The sequence below is a fragment of the Anomalospiza imberbis genome, chromosome 7 (assembly GCF_031753505.1).
Source record: "Anomalospiza imberbis isolate Cuckoo-Finch-1a 21T00152 chromosome 7, ASM3175350v1, whole genome shotgun sequence".
Lineage (NCBI taxonomy): Eukaryota > Metazoa > Chordata > Aves > Passeriformes > Viduidae > Anomalospiza > Anomalospiza imberbis.
In genome coordinates, this window is record NC_089687.1 from 27,971,494 (window position 1) to 27,986,048 (window position 14,555).

Genomic DNA, 14,555 nt, shown 5'->3' on the forward strand with positions numbered 1-14,555 from the left:
ATTGAGGGGAGTGGGGCAAGGGCTTGGCAGTATTTGTTGGACTCTTGCTGGGTTTACAGAATTTGGGGCATTAAAAGCTGCACTGTGGGTATCCAGCTGGGCTTGAGGTGAGTAGTGCTGCTCCCCAGGGGCTTATGGAGATGTCCCTGCACACATTTCCCAGCAATGCCCAGCTTCTTTCCAGGGATTAGAGACTTTTCTGATGCCATTAGCTCTGCTAGACTGGTGGGTATTGGGCCAATAGGCCCCGAAAAACATCTCAGAGTACCTCAATTATTCTTCAATGCTCCTTTGAAGGTAGAAGAGGTAATTCTGATACTATAAAAAATAGAGAAGGAAACATAAAAGTATGACCTAGATACTCCCATTTTATGTCTTTGCTCACTTTATTGCATTTCATCTCATTACTTTTACGGTGAGACCAAAACTTCCTGATGTTGACAGGTCCAAAATAGAAACCCACCATTTTTAATACATGCTTTTAGATGAAACCACAAGATATTGTGAAAACAGGCAGTGCAGTGTGTCATTAAAGTGCGTTATTTAAGTATAAATATTCTATTTTCTGGTTTTTTTAGAGTTCTGTCTATATTTTAGGAGATGATATAGATTTATTCTTTGAGGGCGAGAAATAACAGGGTAAAATCTTGCTGGTAGTATTTTTCTAGTCACTTTGTCAAATGCACGACTGCGCACATTATATAGGGGAGAGAAAAAGCCTTCCCTCTTCTCACCCCTCAGCAACATAACAGGGAACAGAACTGCACATCTGTAAATAAATGCATCATTAGATTCTCATCAATTTGTAAGCTTCACTTGATGTATGGCTAAAATAATCCCACAAGGATAACTAAAGAAGTGTTTGCTTTCAAGCACACAGAACGCAGACCAGCAGAAACACTATTTCAGTTTAACTCGGCATGTTCAGATTTTTGGTTGTTGGCTATTTTTTTTTTCTTACTACAGTCCACATTGAAGAATTATTTTAGATGCATTGCTACCAATATATTCATTAGCTGAGGATCTCTGGACATATTAAAAGAACACAGTAAAACAACTGATGATGCACTTGAGCAGTAACAGGTTGTCATTAGAGCAGCATCTGCTCTCATCAGAGTTAATTATTCAGTTGCTTTGTTTTCCAAGTAGGTGTCTGGTAGAATTTAGCAGAATCTTAATTAAAACACATTTTCAAACTCCATGGATGCTCATCTCATCTAAAGAAATCAAGACAATTTCCACCATAAACATCAAGCTTCAGTTGAGCCATCAAACAGCAGAAGGATCTCAGCCAAGGCAAGTTTTAGGCATTAACCATTACAGTGCCAGTGAGATGCAGGTTGCTGTGGAACAGTGCCCTGATAAACTGTCCTGTGCACATACCCATAGCCAACACAGGCCCACAGTTAAGTAATGACAGTTCTCACCCTGTGTAATTGTAATTGTACCGTTTTCACTGTACAAAGCCTTCAGATGCTGCATGTTAATTCTGAGCTGCAGAGGGGCAGTGTGTTCTCCCGGGAGACAGGAGTCACTCCATGTTCAGGCACAGACCTGCCCTTCTGCCCACTTGTACTGTTCTGGACAGCCCTGCCCTGTGCAGGTCCCCAGAGTTGACCTACAGCAGATGCTGGCATTTTTGAAACTCTCCCTGCTCTCTTCCACATTGCTGGAAAAAAAAAAATCTTTCTTCTTATGAAAACTTACCTCTTGGAAAGCCAATGGAAGTGTTTTGTCTTTAGACATAAAAAGATTAGGTGATTATTATGAGGCTGCAATGTCAGAAACTTGCTGCTAATATAGTAACCACAGTCATGCCAGAGAAATCTTCCCATCAAATGTGGTAAACCCAGCATGCTCCCAGGATGCTTTCAGGGAAGGAGTAGGGAACTGGACAAACCCATGGCTGTGTGTTTCCACTCAGCTAAAAAAATCTCTGTAAAGAAAACACTGTGAAATAAATAAGCTTAGGTTCAATCTGCTTCACTTGAATGCCAATATCTATGGTTACTTTCCAGGGTCTCCTCTTTATTACATTTCAGCAAGTGCATACCAAACAAATTCAGTCTATGAGCAAAACCTTTATTTCCCAACGGCCAGCACAGAATATGAGAACTTGAATCTTAAGCTTGGAGTTTTTTGCTGCAGTGTATTGACTTACACTTTAAGCTAGTTGGGAAATTTCTATCATAAAAATGCTGTTTTATCAAAAGAAAATATTTAATAAAAATAGAGTATTCTAAGCAGGCTAAAACAGCTGCATTCATACTTGTAGATGGGAATATTCCAATTTTTCACATTGAAACTGATTTTATAAAAAACATTTTTATTTGTAATGTTATAAACAGTTTCTTGAAAACTAGAGATGAAAGGAAAAAAAATCAAAATTGTCATGACACCTTTCAGGTTTACCACAATGCAGTATCTATTTCAATCCTAATTTATGGAGCCTTTCAAAGCTTTTTTGGTTGATGATGTTTGGAAATGGAGCTGCATCTGGAGAAGTTTACTTTTGTCTTTGATTTTCTGATCTGTTTTAATATAAAAGCTGTTCTAATAGAGACTACCTGCCAGTTGTGAAAGGGAAAAATGGAAATCCATAACTTGGTGACTGTATTTTAATGGCTTGTACAATTATTTTAAGGTCATTTTGAGGAGCTGAGCAAGCAAACCCTCCACAGGGCAGCGTTAATTTCAGGCTGTGCAGTATTGCAAGACTCCTGACTTGGTTGGTGGAAATACCTTCTGGTTTGGGTCCCTTAAGGAAAAACATGCTTCTGAAGGACACCAAGGTATTTCCTTCTATGTATTCTCTTCCTCCTCCACTCTGCTGCTTTTCACCTCAGAGCAGCTGTTGAAACTGTTTCCCCATCACCTTCTTCCCTCTTCCCACCAGAAGTGACTCAAGATGAAGCTGCAGCTTTTCTCTCCTGCTTGGATGTCTTCTCAGATCTCACATCTGACAAACAGCACGCTGTCTGCAGGAGCACAGCAATCCTGGTAAGAGGAGATGGATGTCTCAGGGCATCCTGAGGGGTTTGAAAGGACACACATTCATTTTTCATCCCAGGCCTGAGGACTCTCTTTCTGGCACACTGACTTCATGGGCAACAGGGCTCAAAGCAAGAATGAACTGATAACCAAGTGCTACCACCACTTCTGAAACCACAAGCTTTTTTCCAGAATACTCAGTTTTACATCAGAATTATTCTAGAAACTGGCTTGCACTGAACAGCTGATAGTCCACAGGTGAGCACATGTAGAAGATGACCTGAAAAACTCACCCACAGTTTTATGCCTCAGAACATTCCAGTTGTCCCCAGACTGACACTGTTAAGAGCCACACCATGGCTATTTCTACTCTTCTTCTCTGACTAACAGGCAAGGCAGGCAGGCAGATCAACAAAGCTGTGGGCATTTTCACACCATGGCACTGGTGGATGACACAGAGCGCTGCCACGTTCGAGCTGTGGGCTCCTGCTTCAGCGGGATGTGAGCAGCCGTGGCTGCAGCTGCCACGGTGGGTGACAGCTGTGCCTGGGGAGTTTTGCTGCAGTGCTTCCTTTTAAATCCTCATTTTTTCCTAGAAAAAAGCTTATCTAGGGACTGTTCAGTATTGGAGGTTGCTTGTGCATCACCACTTGGGGTGTTCAAACCTCTCAGAAAAGTTGCCAGGATTTGCTGCTTGGAAGGGAAAACACATGGGCTGTAGTGGTGTCCTGAGGAAAGGTGGCATTTTGGAGGGAAAGGGGAGTTTTTGGTTGTCCTGCTCCTGTCATTACAGCATTTGTTGAGCACAGGGAAAATAAATAAAGGAGAGCAGTACTTTGGTCTTCACAAAAGCAGCTGTTATTCACTGCTGAGTGGGGCTTCTTCTGAGGAGTGGCTGCTTTCCAGCAGAGGTGGGCGCTGGAGCCTGAGAGCAGCATGTGTGTGTGAGCTCCACGTGATATCTTCTGACGAAAGACAATCATGAGAAGCTGGCAGCACCTCTCTGTGCCAGGGCAGTGGAGAGGGCCACTGTTGCTGTTCCTGTGGCAGACATGTAGTCATGGTGACTCAGCCAAGCTGGACCTTGCACATGACCATCACTTTTGAGAGAGAGAAACGTATATTTACTCACTGCCATGTGCCTCCAGGAGAAAGAGCTACCTTATGCCATCCTGTCTAATTGGAGCTTGGGTCAAACAGCTGCTCAGCCAAATTTTGTGCCCACACCTTTGCAAGCAAATGTATCTGCACACATGTTTACACTTAGGCGCACAACTTGCAGCTGGCATCTGTGTTGTGTGGAGCTTGGCACACCGGGGCTCTGCCACTGAGCAGTGTGGGCTGAGCTGGGGCCCTGGAAGCACCAGAAGGGGCAAGACAGGACCCCCAGCCTGTCCCATTTGGGCTGTGGACAAGAACTCAGCCTTTTTGCTGTGAAGATTTCTGTGCCTGCAGAAGTGTGTTTTTCCACCCAAAGTGAGATCAGATGGGTTGTAATAGCAGAGTAGGCAGAGAGGGGGGCATGTAGCAAGCCCAAAACTGTAAGTGGGGAGCTACAGTGATGCAAATAGCTCATTCCCAGAACTCACACTTTCGGCTCAGTGATATGATCTGATCAAATTTGTCAAATTCTTTGACAGTTAAAAAAAAAAAAAAAGGAAAATGAGGACTCTATTTGGGTAAATGGATTTTTATTAAAGTCTTTATAGCATATTTTGTTTCACTCAGAACTTAACTTGAATCAGTGTGCCAAAGACTGAGTTTCTAGTGAAACTCTTTCCTCTTCCTTTCGCCTGGGCCTGATTGTAGGATCAGCACCCTCACTGCCCTGACGGATGTGCACAGAGTTATCAGTGTGGCAGAGGAGCCAAGCCCCCAAGGATCTTCATCTGCACAGACACACACAGAGCAGACTGGGAGTCCCTGCCACTGCAGGGGCCTGGTTCCTGCCAGAACACCGCAGGGCAGCACTGGGCTGGCGGGAGCAGAGGCAGCTGTGATGTCTGAACTTAGACTTTGGAGGTGCCTAACAGGGCCTGGGCACCAGGTGCTCCAAGTTAACCTCTGAGTGAGCTATTTTTTTTGCATTGATTTCAGCTGAAGCTCAGAGGAAGGAAGCTGAGGGTGACTGGCAGAGGACATGCAGCAGTGAGAAGGGTTGAGCTGCATCAACTGGCCCCAGCAAGGGAGATGTGCAGCAAAGGCTTCCTGGTTCTATCCCAGGTTCCCTGTTGCCCACCTGCCACTGCTGCAGCAGGAGTAGAAATGCTCCATGAAGACCACTGAGTGGTTTGGACTCTGCCAGGTAAGACAGTGTGAGCATGTATTCGTGGCCAGGTGGGTTGTTTTGTGGTGCTCTGGTGGGTTGTTATGCTTAGCTTCCTTGTACTGATACTACTTATTGCTTTTTGTACTGTTTGAACCCAGCTGTGGTGGTTTTGCTGTGATAGTGCCTGAGTGAAGCATTGCAGAGACTGCTTCTTGATGGCCTTGTGAAAACAGAGATGAGAGAAAATGATGTTAATAAGAGGGAGAGGGGGAAGCTGTGTGCTTGGGTGTAAAATCTGTTTTTAAAACCAAGATGCTCACTGTGTTCTGAAGTGCGTTGTTGCTGCCAGGGTTTGACCCAGTTCTCAGTTCAGCCAGGCTAGCTGGTTCTGGGAAACTCCTCCTCCTTTCATTGTGAATACAACATCAGCTCAATTAATCAGACTCCATGCAGTGAATTGAAAACCAAAAAGTCCCCTCTGACATTTATCTCTGTCTTTATTCCTGGGGGAAAAAACACAGGCATACAAACCCCTCCTAATGAAAATCAGACAGTGTGAGCAAGTGGCTCTGAAGCAAAGTTTTTCTGCTCCTAAACTGTACTTCAAGTCATTACAAGCTTTGCTTGCCAACCTTACAGTAGCTAAAGCAGTATGTACAGCCTGTGATACGCAGACTGGAGTAAAACCTTCTTCATGACATTTTGTTGTATGGGAAAGCTTGAGTTTTTGGAAGACGCTCCGATAACACAATATGGAAAGCATGCTATCTTAGCATTTCCTACGCCGACTTGGAATGCCTTCTGTTTGGAGAAGATCCACTGGCAAGTGAGGGAAGGTCTGAACAGTCAATTTAGATTTTCTTTTAAATGTATTCTGTATGCATATATTGTGGTTATTTTGAGATTTTTGCCTTCTGGAATGATTACTGTCTGATACCAGATAGAAAAGTCATTATGCATAAAACATAGGTGTACAATGAATTCAATAGCTATGGGGAGCTGTGGATTGAACACATTAAGTTTCGTTAAGAGGTGCAGACCTTATTTTTCTTTAAAACCCTATTCCACACCTGTGGAGCTGTTACCACTAAATTAAAATTAATTGTTGAGGCTGCTTTCTTTTTCTGAAGCATGCTTTTGCTGAGGACGCCCTAAAAATGGAGCAACATGTAGTTGCTGACCCTGGCTCAAATGCATGATCTAGCTGTGTCTTACACCCTTCTGCAGTTATGTCCTTCCAAAGCCTCAGACAGGCTTTGGAGGGAAGTTGGGAGTTTCAACCCCTTTGACCAGCATTGGTCCCCTCTGGGCTGTACCCTGAAAGTCTGGCAGCCCAACTTGCCCAGAAGGGCAGCACACGGCCTTCCAGCCCTGTTTGAGCATGCAGGGCTACTCCTGCCCTGTGGTACAAGTGTGTTGTGCAATGGGAGCATCTGTGTGTCTCTTTCAAAGAGCTTACAACTCACAGGGGAATGTGCGTGGGATGTTATCAGAATATGTAAGAGTGTTTTGTGCATTATATCTATAGTAAATGCCTTTGAGATGACTGTGAGTGGCAGGAGGATTGATGTGGTTGACTGGAACGGTTGGCTGGCCAGTCTGTGTTGGTGGGGAAGAGGAAAGGCTACGCAGGAGGAATGGCAGTGCTTGTATTGTTCAGAGTGGCACAACAGAAAGGACACAGATGGCTCTAAGGGAGGTGCCAAAGTGACTGGATAACCCCACTCATCTACAGCATTAAAGGAAACAGCCTTGGGGCAGGAAAGTGGAAGCTCAGCTTAAGGGTATCTCATTGTACCTTGTACTGCCTGTGTAGGGCAAAGACAAAATAATAATACTCCCTTCTTGTCCCTCTCTGAAGGAAAGCAACAGGGAGGGCACAGTAGTTACTAGACTTGGCAGACAGCCCTGTGTGCCCGCAGCCTCTGCTCATTGCCATTGCTGCCCTGCTCCGAGCATGGCACAGCTTCAGGATGGAGCGAGACCTGCTGCTGGGGAAGACAGGGAGCTCCTCTGGCTCTTCGCCTCCTTCCTGCTCTAAATGGAGCTTGGGTGATGTGTCTGGGTCCAGCAGGGCCAGCATATGGGTTTATTCAAAAGCTGGCCCAGTAAACCCTGAAGCTGCTGAGGTGCAGCTCCAGCAGCCTGATCCAGCTCTCTGCACATCTGGGCAGTAAATTAAAAGTGTGGGATGCTCAACTCTGCCATGGCTTTGTGGAGCCCTTAGCCTGTGTGGGAAGGGGAGGCAGTGAGCTGCTGGTGTAGCCTCCTTTCCTGCCTTCTGGAAGCACTGCTGACATTGGCCTTCGGTTGCTGTTGGGTAGCGACTGCTCCTCATCTCTAATCAAAAGCCATTTGCTTACTGCTAATACCTGTGTGGAGTTGTGCCAAGCTGCCCCTCAGTGCTGGGAGTGCCTGTCACACGTAGGGAGAGTGTCAGGGCCCGTTGCTGAGCTCTCAGCTCACACCTGACTGTTCATAAGCAGCATAAACAGAAATTTGAGGCTAGAGGCTAACATGGACAGCAGATTTTTCCTCCTTTCCTCTCCCCTCTTGGAGCATGCAGCTGTGCAGTTGCCAAGTCGCAGCCAAAGCCTTCTTATCCCTGGGCTCTCAGGGATGCTGTGCAGTATTAAAGACAGTAACCCCTGTGCTGTGTGTAAGCAGCTAGAGAAAGGCAATCCAAAAAGAGCATGAACAGAAGGCTGGAGAAAGAGCCTCTTGATTATTCCATTTTTAAGAGGGGAAAATGCTGCAAGAGCAACAGAACTTAGGAATCCTGTTTTCTCACTGATGCTCTCTCCCATGGCTTGATTAGCTTGTGCTCATCCTGATACTTTTTTTGGTAGCTGGAGTATAGCATTGCTTTCCCATGCAGGATTTGGGGTATCTAATAGCATGGGTAATGTTACATGGCAGTCTTATTTTTCAGAGGGGACAGCAGTTCAAGTCTCTCTACATATTTTCTTGAGACTCCTAGGAATTTGGTACATCTGAGATTCCTCAGTGGCATTAATTTTGACTGAAATCAGCCATCAGAGCATAGCAGTACCAGAAAGGACTGGAAAGTAAATAGTATAGTTGCATAAATCTTGCCTCCTTAACAAATCATACCATGAAAAAATCTAAATATTTTAACATGTTGAATGCCAGGGTTATTTCTTCTCCCACATCCCAGCTGAAGGTTCACATGGTGCTTTCAGCACGCCTGTTCTCTTATTAGGCTCTGATATTGCAAACAGTTAGTGTTTTTTTGCTTCAACAAGTGCCCTGGAAGCTGCAGAGCTCTTGCAGGACTGAAATGAGGCACGCCGGCCGCTGGGCAGCAAGGGTATTAGACTGGGTCCTGGTGGAGGAGAACAGCCTGCGTTCCTGAATCTGGATGAGGCTTCCCAAAGTGCTACTGCTGGTGGCTGAAAGTGTTTCAACACCATTGCCATGGGCAGAGGGATGTGCTGGCCCAGCTCAGGTGAAGAGTGCAACACAGGGTGCCCTGCTGTGAGGTGACACCATGTCACTGTCCCTCATGGGTGACAAGGGCCAAGTCCCATGCTAGAGGGTGCTGGGCATAATGCTGGTAGTGGTGTCCCAGTTTTGGCACAAGCACATGGCAGCTGTTTTCATGCCAGGCAGGAAAAGGTTTTTTTCAGGACCTATGGCCTTTGGTGTGAACTGACATAGAAAATGAAGTGCCCATGGGAAGCACTGAGCCCTAGCTTTGGGGAGGAAGGAACTCAAAGTTTAGCAAAATATTCCTAATCTCAGAGAAATGCTTTGCTTCTCAACTCACAGGAGGATCCAAGTAGTCTGACATGCTTTTAGTGTGTCCCCGCTCAATCTGCAGGATCCAACGAGAAGCCCATTGCCGATATCGGCGCGGGCATGGCCAAGCGCTGCTGGCAGTCACTCCCCTGCTCGGCACTCGGCGCCAGCCAGAAACAAACAGGCAAAGTGCCGCGCCAAGGAGAAGGGAAACATCTTACTCCTTATTGAATCAATAGCAACAGACATGTTAACAATCGCGTGTCAACATGCGCAATTATTTATAACCCACCAGTAAACATGCTCGCTAGGCCAAATCTGGAGGTGCCCTGCAGAGGTAAGGAGGCAGGGGTGTGTTTGGGAGTGCGCTGTTTCCTTGGGAGCTGCCGACAGGCTGGGTGCAGGCTGCTGCAGGAACAAAGCTGTGGAGGGGAGTGCTGGCACTCCTGAGCATCACAGCTCCATTGGTGTCACATGTTACACGAGGGCAAAGCCATCTCCTCTGCCAGAGGGGGCCTGCAGCAACCATCACATCCGCTCTGGGCCCCACATGTGTCTACCCCTGCGCAAGCTTTGTACAGAGGCCTAGAGCTTCATCTCTGGTGGCTGCCTGTGACTGGAAATATTGCAGATTTGTGCTGTGTGTGCTATGGGCTAGAAGAAAAAGTGGTATCTAATAAGAAGAAGACCAAGGTCTGGCCTACAGCAGAGTGATGGGGGCCTTGGTGTTTGGACTCTGCAGGCTCTGGCAGTGACAGGGCAACTTGCAACAGGGATGGTGTCAGTCAGTGGTTCACAGCCTGCCATGCACTGGTGGGGACAAGGGAAGCAGCACTCCTGGAGTGGTCCAGGGATGACCTGCAGGAAGGCTGATGATGATGGGTGAGCCAGAGCATAGCTGGGGCTTCAAGTTCTCTTTCATCTGTGCAGGAGGTGGGAGTGGCAGTGTGCTGCTATTGTAATGGCACTGGTTTAAGAATAAACCAAGCCTCAGTCTTTATCCATGTGAATGCAGAAAGTATCCAGTCTCAGGCTTCTCATTTCTTCCCTGGAACAAATTAGGTTTCCTGAGTCCTACTGGCTGCAATGGAGGTGTGTCCATAAAGAGAGGTAAATTAAGATCTCTGCTTTAATTTGAGGAATATAAGTTTTTCTCTAGTGGCAAAAGCCCCCCCACTGCCCCCCAGGAAAACGTGCTATCAAATACGAATGTGTGCAGACAAGGCTGCACAGACTATTTGGGTGGTGGGTTGGTGGGGGAGATGCTACCTCTCCCCTCCTGGGGCCCAAAGACGTTGTGGCTGCCCTGTGTGGGGAACACCAAAGCTCGGGTGTGGGCTGCTTTCCTGAGCCCCTGTCTGGATATCAGCTCAAAGACCATCCGCTCCCTGCAATATTTACAAATATATCTGCCTCTGAAATCTGCCCAGGTTTATCAATGAGACAGGAATAACATTACAGAGCTGTGCACACACATGTTATATATTCTCCCAGCAATAATTCCTTCCTCCAGTTATGCTACGTATTTAGTGCATTCCTCTAGTATGATAATCATCAACATGCCTTAAAAAAAAAAAAAAGCCAACAAGATCAAAACAAAACATAGAAACCTGGCCAGATAGTGGGAAGAGAGTGCTGCAGGCCCTGGGACTTCATTGTCCTGGCAGCCTGTGCCCTCTCGGAGGACAGCGGAGCCGCCGCCTGTTGCGAGAGCAGCGGTGCTGTGGTGAGGAGGGTGACAGCAGCCAGCCCCACTCGCTGCCTGCCGGGCAAACAGAGGGGCTGGCAGGGGCAGAGGGGAAAGGAAGGCTAAAACATAACAGAAGTAATAGAAAGCAGCTTGAAAATCTTTTCTCTAATTATGTATGGACTCACAGAGGCAGGGGGAAGCCGTGTGGTGCATTCAGCTGCTGTTAGCTGCCTTCCCTGTGCCGAGGGTGAGGGAACTGCCATGACACCACAGCTGGACCCGTGGGCCTGCTCTGAGTCCCTCGAGAGAGGGGTGTGCTGTTCTTTCCCAAGCTGATGCTTTGTTCTTGGGCTCAAAACCTGCTTTCCCACAGTTTGCACGTGAAGCAGTACATGGTGCAAGGCTGCTAGCTGTGTCACTGGGTTTTGTTTGTTTTTTAAAATTGATTTGAAGGCTCCATATCTGCTGATGTTCAGCTAATAATGAAATGATCTCAGATTTTCTGTGGCCAGTCTCTTCTCTTTCACTTGTCCTCAGAAGAAAGCTGCTTCTCAAGCTGGCCCCAGCACAAAGCAATTGCTGTTCCTTTCCTTTCATTCCACTCACTTGGGCACAAGCACCCTGTGGCCAGTAACTGCTCTTGAGCCAGCAAGATTGCAGGTGACTGTCTTGTGCTCTCTCTCTTCCCTTGCTATCATCAGATGACGCCGTGTTTGCCCCCAGATATTTTTTCTGGTCATTCCTGTGATACTCTGGCCTGCAGTACTGCTAGGAGTGCTTTGGGCAGCATCTTCCAAGGCTTTCCTTATCCAGGACTGATGGGCAGTGTCTTTTGAGGGAGAGAAAGATGAAGAGGAGTTGTCTGTGTCTGCCCAGGATCGTGAGCCTGGCAGGAGCCATTAACCTGGCTGGGTAGGAATTAGCAGTTGGAGATGTATTTCTCCCCCCTGCATCCTGCTGCCTTGCTCTGTGGGAGCTGTTAGCTTTCTTGGTGAAGCACATGCTCAAGCATCTCAATGACAGCATGCTCCTTTCAGCCTGAACATGTTACCTGCTTGTTAGTAAGCACAAGAAATGGTGGAATGCATCAAAGCTGGCCTTTACCACAAAGGCTTGCGTGGATTCCCAGGTTGCCCAGCTTCCTTCCAGCTGCCCTGTGTTTCCCATGGCCTCCCTGCACAGGGACACTTCACTCTGCAACTGTGACCAACTGAGCTGTGAGGCCATGGGATACCCAGGGATCCAAGCAGCAGCCACAGGTATCCAGGGGATGTGGTGGCAAGTGGTACCTGGAGGATCAGGGTGGCTGGGAATCCCCATCTGTGCCACCTCCCAGCTTGCCACCAAGCTGTGTCAGCTCCAATGCTTGCAACCTCTTCTCTGCTGACATGTGCTGCATCCCACCCCACTGCCAGAGGGAGGGCTTCTGGGATTGGGAAAAATCCCAGCCCTTCCAGGATATACCAGTGCTGAATACTTCCTTAGACTTCTGTTTTCTCCCTAAAGGCACAAGACACGTGTTTGGGAAAGGCAAGCAGTTTTTGCTTCGAACTCTTCCCAGTACAATTGCTTATTTTCCATTCCCCAGGACAATTTAATCCTAGCATTTCAGCCAGGCAGCAAAGCAAACTTTCCTCATGTCTGAGGGGCAGAAGCACATGAAGTGGGGTTGCAAGAAGGTCTGGGGAGGAGGAGGTGGTGGTGGCTTGGGTTTAGTGCCTGAAGTGCAAATAGTTGGTTGGGAGCACTTGTGGAAGCACTGCTGTGTGCAGCACTCTCTGTCTGCATTCGTCTTTCAGGCAACAAGCGGCAGCACGTTATCGGGTGTGTGAATACATATTTACTACGGTAGGCCCAGAAGGGCTTTTCAACAACTTTCCCTGCATGTGTTGCTAACAAGTCACTCTACAGATTTACCAAGTGAGCAGAATCGCAAATGTTTCTCTTTACAATGAGAAGTAATCAGAGGAGGTCTAAATGGCAAACAGCAATGCAATATATACATTTGTCACAGATATAACATGAAGTCAGCTCAGCCTCTTTGATGTCACATAAACATGTCATTTTGAAGCGACTCCATTTCGCTGGCATTTCATCAGCCAGTGCACAACAAACAGCGCCAATTACGCTGCTTCGCTGTTTATCATTTGCCTCCTTTAAAATGCCCATCCATTACCAGTAGAGTGGTTTGCAGTGTTTAGTCTCTGGTGGGAACGGTACTCCACAACCCTCAGCCCCGAGGCAGATTCTCTCATCTGCTGCTTAACCCACTGGTTTAATTACTGTGTGGGTTCAAAAAAAAAACCCCAAAACCTACCCTAAAATGCCCTATATGTCAAACCTTTGTGATATTTAGCCTCTGAAAAAAGAGATGCTGTGGAGAGATGCATTAGGAGTAGGATTTCTGTTTGCGGAGAAAGGGAAGGGCAGGTCTCCTTGAACATCCCTGCTATTTTTTCTGGTTTCCTTTTCCCAAGGGGGAGGTCAGGCATGGCTCTCATGGCTGGGCCCAGTGGATTGCCATCATGGCACAAGCACAGTGACCAAAGCATGTCCCACTGCAGCCAGGAGAGTGCATGGAGAACCAGTCTGAATTCCCAATGAGGTGACTGAATCCCAGCACTTGTGCTCTAAGACACATTGCCAGTTAATGGAAGGAGGATGCGGTGCAATCCCTTGTGTGTTGGCAAATGCATCATTTGTAACGTACGTCAGCCCCCACACGTACATGTGTGCATGACGTAGGCATCAGACCCTGCACAGATGTGCTTTCAAAGAGTTTCAGAGATGGGATATTACAAATGTGGCTCTTGAAACGCTAATGCTACCAGCTGCTGAACTCACCGAAAAGAATACAGTTCTTCTGTTTGCTTCCCTGCTAGTAGTTAAAAAGTAATGAATCCTTTTATGCTTTCTTTACATAATAGGCTTCAGCCAGAAAACTGGATGTTTCCTCATCAATAAAATAAAAAAGAAATTCCCAATATTAAAGGAACAAAGATGAAATTGAGCAAGTCTGATGTTATTGTGGTTAACAGTCAATAAGGAAAACCAGAGCTTTGTTCTGCTGACTTAAAAGAGCATTAAGCTGTAAATATCTTACTCTGTTCTATTTTAGTATTGGGGTTTCTTTCCTTTAAACTTAATTAATGACAAAATTTCCTCCCAAATTTCCTTCCTGGTGTTAGTTTTCTTCCCCTTCTTCTTTCCTCAAAACATCAAGCAATTTACATATAAGGACCTTGTCTTCCTAAAATCTACAAAATTTAGTGGAAGCAGTAATTTTTCATGTGCTAAAGTAATTCTGGGGCTGCTGGATAGTTAAAATGGGATTTCACCACTCATGGAAATCCAGTCAAAGAATAGGAACACAATGTCTGAGATTTTCTGTTGTGTGGGCAAAGCAGGGAGTGAGGTGGCTTCAGAAAGGCTGATGTAGCTGCAACTTTCCTGGGCAGCTTGAGGTTTAGCCACTGGTGATGGGACAAATACCTCTGAAAGTGATTGAGATACTTGAGCCAACATTAAATGTGGACACACTCTGCTGACTCATTATCAGAATGTTTTTGATGAGGTTTTTGTACATGTCTGAAGACATTCTATGACAAATGCTTGTCTTGGGTGGGAAAGCTCAGCAACCCTTTCCTGACACATAGGAACCCAGCTCCCAAACAATTTTACTTCTGGGAGGATAGGTTCAGGCACACAAGTTAGAGCCAAGGGCTGCAAATCCAGCATGGCAGGGAGCACGCTGGAAGAATAACATACCTGAATAATTCTAAGCAATTTATATATGAGTAAAGTTGGACCCTCACATGAACTTGAGTTAGCAGGCAGATCACA

General features: G+C 46.4%; 2 long non-coding RNA genes across 2 annotated transcripts; one reads left to right on the plus strand and one right to left on the minus strand.

The window, feature by feature from the left end:
* The first annotated feature begins 263 nt into the window (after positions 1-263).
* Positions 264-5,758, plus strand: LOC137477338 (uncharacterized). Its single transcript, XR_011000941.1, has 2 exons — positions 264-3,249; positions 4,801-5,758. It is a non-coding gene; the product is annotated as an uncharacterized lncRNA (long non-coding RNA).
* Positions 4,666-10,091, minus strand: LOC137477337 (uncharacterized). Its single transcript, XR_011000940.1, has 3 exons — positions 9,315-10,091; positions 5,581-5,763; positions 4,666-5,480 (listed from the first exon to the last, which is right to left on the minus strand). It is a non-coding gene; the product is annotated as an uncharacterized lncRNA (long non-coding RNA).
* Positions 10,092-14,555: the final 4,464 nt, after the last annotated feature.